This window comes from Galeopterus variegatus, unplaced genomic scaffold (genome assembly GCF_000696425.1).
Source record: "Galeopterus variegatus unplaced genomic scaffold, G_variegatus-3.0.2 Scaffold2471, whole genome shotgun sequence".
Taxonomy (NCBI): Eukaryota; Metazoa; Chordata; class Mammalia; order Dermoptera; family Cynocephalidae; genus Galeopterus; species Galeopterus variegatus.
In genome coordinates this window covers 194,326-200,602 of record NW_007728582.1, presented here as the reverse complement: position 1 = coordinate 200,602, position 6,277 = coordinate 194,326, and the positions used below count along the sequence as shown (strand labels likewise).

Below are 6,277 nucleotides of genomic sequence, written 5' to 3'. Positions count from 1 at the left end.
GTGCCATTTGATCCTTAGATCTGCAATTCCAGGAGCAAAATCGTGAGCTAGCATTGCAGGGAAATGTCACTCTTACCCAACAATCAGGACCTGGGACCAGGGAGGAAAGTAAAGCTCTAAATGGCAGAGTGGATTTTTTGCTTAAGGAACATTTTGAAAGTCAGTGGGAAAATACACACAAATAATATAAAACAACAACAATAAAAATCCAAATGTAGGGGCTGGCTATTTAGCTCAGTTGGTTAGAGCATGGTGCTGATAACACCAAGGTCCAGGGTTCGATCCCTGTACTGGCCAGCTGCAAACAAAAAACAAAAACCAAAAAAACCCCACAAATATGAATGCAACATACTCCATCATTTGTTAGTCTTCCTCCCTCTGGGCCTGTGAACAACACCACATTTGTTTGGTTGTTTCTCTGACATGATCTTGGTACCTGATGAAGGTGGGAAGAATTGCCTTCTATGGCATTCCCTGACTGTTCCTTTCCTGTTTTGTTTTTTGCTGTGGCTGGCCAGTACGTCCGAACCCTTGACCTTGGTGTTACAACACCACGTTCTAACCAACTGAGCTAATGGGCCAGCCTCTTTTCCTGGGTTTCTAATGTGCCACCCCTTTCCCTCGAGCATCCAGTTCAAGGGTCGGCAATCTTCTTCTGTAAAGGACCAGATAGTAAATGTTCTACACTCTGTGAACCATGCTGTCTCTTTCACAGCAATTTGACTCTGTCACGTAGCCTGAAAGAAGCCACAGACAATATGTAAATGATCGAGGGTACCTGTGAGCCAACAAAACTATTTATGGGATATTGAGATTTGAATTTCAAATAATTTTCACATGTCATGAAATAGTCCTCTTTTGATTTTTTTTCTTTTATTCTTTTGCCCTTTGAAAACGTAAAAGGCATTCTTAGCTCATGGGTTGGAACAATCAGGGGGGCAGCAGAACTGAGCTGGCTCAGGGCTGTCATTTGCTGACCCCTCTTCCAGTTTGTGGCTTTAATGCAAATCTTCTCCTTGGTGACGAGGGTCATATGACTTCCTCTTTGCCACCCTGATCAAAATCTTTTCTCTACCAAAGCAGGGATGTGCGTAGGCGTTTCTGTCAGATTGCAGTTGAGAGTGGAAGGATTCCTCTTATTTCTATTCTTCTGTTCTCACTTTTCCCTCATTCCCTCTTGCTGCTTCTGCCTCTGTTCACCTCCTCTGCTCAATGCTGGCTTCCTAAGGTTTCATTTTCTTCCATTTTCCCGAACCCACACTGGCCAAACATAAGCCAGGTGGTTGTGACACAAATGTCACAGGTTTCCAGCAAATTGAGAAAAACAAGGATGATGGAGGGAGTTTCTCATAAAGCTAAATCTATTAGATTTAAAATAGGCTTCTTTATGCTGAGATGATGACTTTGATACTTTTCAGAATTACAATGACTGGTCCTTTGGAAACTGAGGGTGACAGTAGATGGTAGTATTTAGCAAACAAAAAAGTTAATCAGGCCAACAGCCCTTTTGGGAGAAATTTTACTAAATTTTGAAATCCAAAAGACTGACAACATTATAATTATGATGCTCACGTCTGTATTTCCAACCCCAACTTCTCTCTGGGGTTCCAGACACATAAATGTTAACTACTCTCTAGACATCTTACCTGGATATGCTGTAAGCACATGCAGTTCAACATGTCTAACTTGAAATTTTAAATCTTCCCCCTCTTCCCTCTCCCCATTCCTCCTTCTGCAATTTTATTTTATTTTATTTTATTTGGCAGCTGGTTGGGACAGGGATACAATCCTGGACCTTGCTGTTATCAGCACTATGCTCTGGCCAATTGAGCTAATGCACCAGCCCCTTCTTCTGCAATTTTAAATAGCGCGGTTAGGGAGGCTTCACTGGGAAGGTCATATATGAAGACAGACTTGAGGAAGATAGGAAGTTGGCCACTAAGACATCTGGGGGAATTTGTCCCCTCCTCTGATCTGCACCGCCTCTTCCCCTTTCAGTTAACGGTTTCATCCCTAGAGCTTCCTGCTCTATCAGCGTTCTCTCCAGCAGCCAGTCCACTGTCACCAATAGTCACCTTTCTAAAACAGACCTGTTGTGTCATTCACTGGCTCAAAGAAACCATCAAATTCTCCTCGTTCACTTTAAAGTCATGGATCCCTTCCCCTGTGACTCAAGGCTCTCTGCCCGAACAGCCACCTTGCTATGCTCGTTGTGTATTCTTTTTTCCCTCAACATTTCCCACTGTCTAGTCAAGATAATTTAGTCACTGAAGATCCTCGGCTTCCATCTTTATTCCTTTGCCAATGGCATTCCTTTCATTTGGAATATCCTTTACCGCTTGCTGTGGATTGATTGCATTTTGTGTTCCCAAAGTTCATACATTGGAAGCTTAATTCCTGCTGCAATTGTTGAGAGTAGGAAATCCTGTTACGGTAATTGAAGGGGGAGGCCTTGAAGAGGTGATGAGATTGCAGGGCAACGCCATAGTGAATGGATTAGTAATGGTGGTCAGGGGCATGGTTCTGAGGGCTTTGAAAGGAGAGCACGTGAGAGTCTCTCTCTGCTCTGCCATTTATGCCATGTGAGACCCCTGCATTGCCATAAAGCCACTACCAAGAAGACCCTCATCAGATGTGTTCCCTGGTCTTTGGACTTCCCAGCCTCCAAAACTATAAGCAAAACATTTTGTTTTCTTCATAAAATACCCAGTTCCATGTATTTTATTAAGCAACAGAAATGGACTAATACACTCCTCTTCAAATAACTAAATCCTATTTCTCTTCAAGACCTCACTTAAATGTCACTTCAGTGAAGCTTTCCTTGAATTTGCCCCTGCCTATCTCTTCTCCACACAGCAAGCAAACAATCTTTTCCTAGTACTCATCAGAGTATTTCCTTCCTTTTCTTGAAGCCCTTCAGTGGCTGCCCATTGCTCTTAGAATAAAGGTCAAAACTCTTAGCATTGCTTACGAGGTCCCAGTACATCTGCCCCACATCGAACTTTCCAGCCTCATCCCTCAATACCCCTGTGATGGTCAATTTTATGTGTCAACTTGACTGGAACACAGGATGATGAGATATTTGGTGAAACATTATTGTGGATGTTCCATTGAGGACATTTTTGGATGAGATTAGGATTTAAATTGGCCGACTGAGTAAAGCAGATTGCTCTCCCTTGTGTGGGTGGGCCTTGTCTCATCAGTCAAAGGTCTGAATAGAGCAAAAAGTCTGACTATCCTCTGAATAAAAGGGGACTCTTCTCACCTGAGCACCTTTGAGTTGGGACATTGGTTTTGTCCTGCTTTTGAACTGGAATGGAAATGTTAGCTCTTCCTGGGTCTTGAGTCTGTCACCTCTTAAATTGGAACCACACCACTGTCTCTCCATTGACTGTCTCAGGCCTTTGGACTGGGACTGGAGCTAAACCATCAGCTGTCCTGGATCTTCAGCTTGCTGACTCACCCTCCAGATCTTGGGACTTGACAGCCTCCATAATTACGTGAACCAATTCCTTATAAGTCTCTTTCTCTTTGTTAAACATCCTGTTGGTTCTGTTTCTCTGGAGAACCCTGACTAGTACAATCATTCACCACTAGAAGTATCCCCAGAAATCCTGGCCTTCTAGCTCCTTGAAAGCACTAAGCCCTTTCCCTCTGTGGGGACACACTACCCCTCTTTCATGGCCTGGCTAAAGCTCACTACTCCACATTGAAGACTCAGCTTAACCAGCACTTCCTTAAGAAATCCTGATCTGACTGCACCCCATGACAAGCCAAGTCCCCCTGAACTTCTTTCCTTTGCTTACCTTCACTGTAATTTAAGTGTTTATTTGTGATGTTACAATACCAAGATTATGTAACCAGCCAGTTGCATAAATAAATAAATGGATAGATAGATGTTTACGTGTGAAATTACTCTTTTAATGCTTGACCGTAAGCTTCCTGAGGGCAAGTACCTTGACTATCCTGTTTGTCACTGGAGGCTCGGCACATAGCATGGGGCCATGGACGGAGGAACAGGTGAGAGAGTAGATCCCTGTGCTTGTGGCTGGTATCACCCTGAAGTGATTACATTCTGCAGAAGACAAAAAGATTGTCAGAGCAAGGACAGAAATAAACAGCCTGCCTGCCTAATTCTGTGCCAAGAAATGTAAATCTTGAAAAAAGGTGTTTTCTCCCTTCTAGTTGGAAAAGTCACTGTTTCATGTTTATCATGGCTGAGATAAAATTCAATCTAATGAAGGCGACAAGGTGTTTCTGGTTGGGTGATTTTTCTTGCCATCGTTTTTAGCATGTGGGCATAGCTGAATGATAATAAATGACTAGGAATCAGGACAGATGAAATCCTAATTTTTATTTCTTCACTTTTATCTGTCTCCCACATTCCATAATGACTTCCATATGGTGATAAACATGATTTATAGCTTGTGTTTTTAAGTTAAAAATTCACAAGTGGTAGCTCTCTGGTATGCCTCGATGTTTTCACGTTGCAGAGACTTCATGTGAAGTGGGGTGCCCGCAGCACTGAGGCCTCCCTGGACGCAGGACGAAGATGAGCTGCCTACCGCTGAGTCCCAGGTGGGGTGGGGCACAACACTGCTTCGCCTGCCTTCTCCCTCCCACACCCTGACGTGGCCGGTCTCCATCAGAGGTCTGGAATGGGATATTTCTTTCATCCCCCTCTAGTGTACTAAGCTCTATTTACAATTCTCCAAAGGACATAGGAGACCATTAATCAGTTGACAAATGTAGCTTGAGAGTCTTCCTTGAGATCTGTGCTGTAGCAGCTGCTGGAGAGCTACAAGAGTCAAGTATAGCATCATCAATTTGTTCTCTGGTTAATTCTAATGCATACTTGTTATATGCAGTATAGAAGGCAGTGTCATAGCTGGAAAGCCCAGTCCACTGAATGGGGGGTATTGGAAAGAAAGGGAGGAAGGAAGCCAGCCAGGAAACTTGCTGTTCTCTGGTGTGAGGTACTTAGTGTCCACACTGAGACATGATAAAACATGAAAGACTCACTGGGTTCCTTCCTGCTTAGGTTACCTCTGCGTGGCCACCCGGAATGCTGTCCTTCCAGATAATATCTTCAGGGCCAACTCCCTTATGCTCTTCACGTCCTTCTCAATGACATGAATAAGGACATCAGATGCTACCTTTTCAGTGAAGCCTCCCTGACCATGCTACTTAAAATTGAAATCACCACTCCCTGAAATGTTCCCCACCTTGCACTCTCTAAACATTAATATGTGTCAACTCTTTCTTCTTTTTATAGATTTGTCATCTTCTGGTCTACTATATAACACACTTTTTTGTTTTGTATACGAGTTGTTTTCCATACTCCCTACCAACTAGAACATAAGATCTACAAAGGCTTGTGTGTTTTATTTATTAATGTATCTTCAGTGCCTAGGTAGATGCTCTACTGAATAAGGAGGTTTTGCATGAATGCATGATGTGGTTACATGCTTTTAGTGAATTTCTTGTTATATATACCATGAGAAGTATCATGCCATTGAAATCGATTAGTGATTTATCACTATCTGTCAGTTGTGCTAGTTCCTTTTGTTTCTGAGAGAGAATCACTGAGTGGTCACTTTCATGCTAATGGGGATGTTCCACTTGTGTCCACGTGACAGGAGTTCATATGATTATGGTTCAGACTTCAGGTGCTAAAGGTGGGGAATGAATGGAGGAAGTAAGACTCAGGATGGGACATGAACAGGTCAAGTTTAGACAAGCGAAGGCTACAGGGAAGAATATTGCTGGTAGGGGCACATGGGCAGAGGTGCAGAGGAGAAAATAAAATGTTGGTGAGAAGTCCAGCCCACAGTCATGGTGAGCCAAGGTGAAACAGGAGAGAGAGGCTGGATGCTGAGAACCAGAAAGCCGGGCAGAGGGGTGCTGACCTTCTGTGCTGAACCAGGAGACCATGGCAATGGAGTGGCACAATAAAAACTTTGTTTTAGAAGAGTCATGTGGCTGCTATCTATAGACTGGACTGCAAAGTGGAGACAAACTCAGAGAAGCCTGCTGGGAAGTTGTTACCAGAAGTTAAAGGTGATAGTAAAGGATAATCTGAAAGAGATTTTGAAAGTAGCAGCAGAATTTTTCCCAATTTTTTATTAAGAAAAATTTCAAACATACAGAAATATGTAATAATATATCACTATACATATATATATATATATATGTATACACATATACATATATATACACACACATATAAGCGTGTGTGTATCTCACCTAGATTCAACAACTGAAACAACAGAATTTT

The 6,277-nt window shown here is 42.7% G+C and overlaps 1 non-coding gene across 1 annotated transcript; it reads left to right on the top strand.

Annotated features, from left to right (window-relative positions):
- Positions 1 to 223: 223 nt before the first annotated feature.
- Positions 224 to 297, top strand: TRNAI-GAU. The gene has a single exon. It is a non-coding gene; the product is annotated as a tRNA-Ile (tRNA).
- The last annotated feature ends 5,980 nt before the right edge of the window (positions 298 to 6,277 follow it).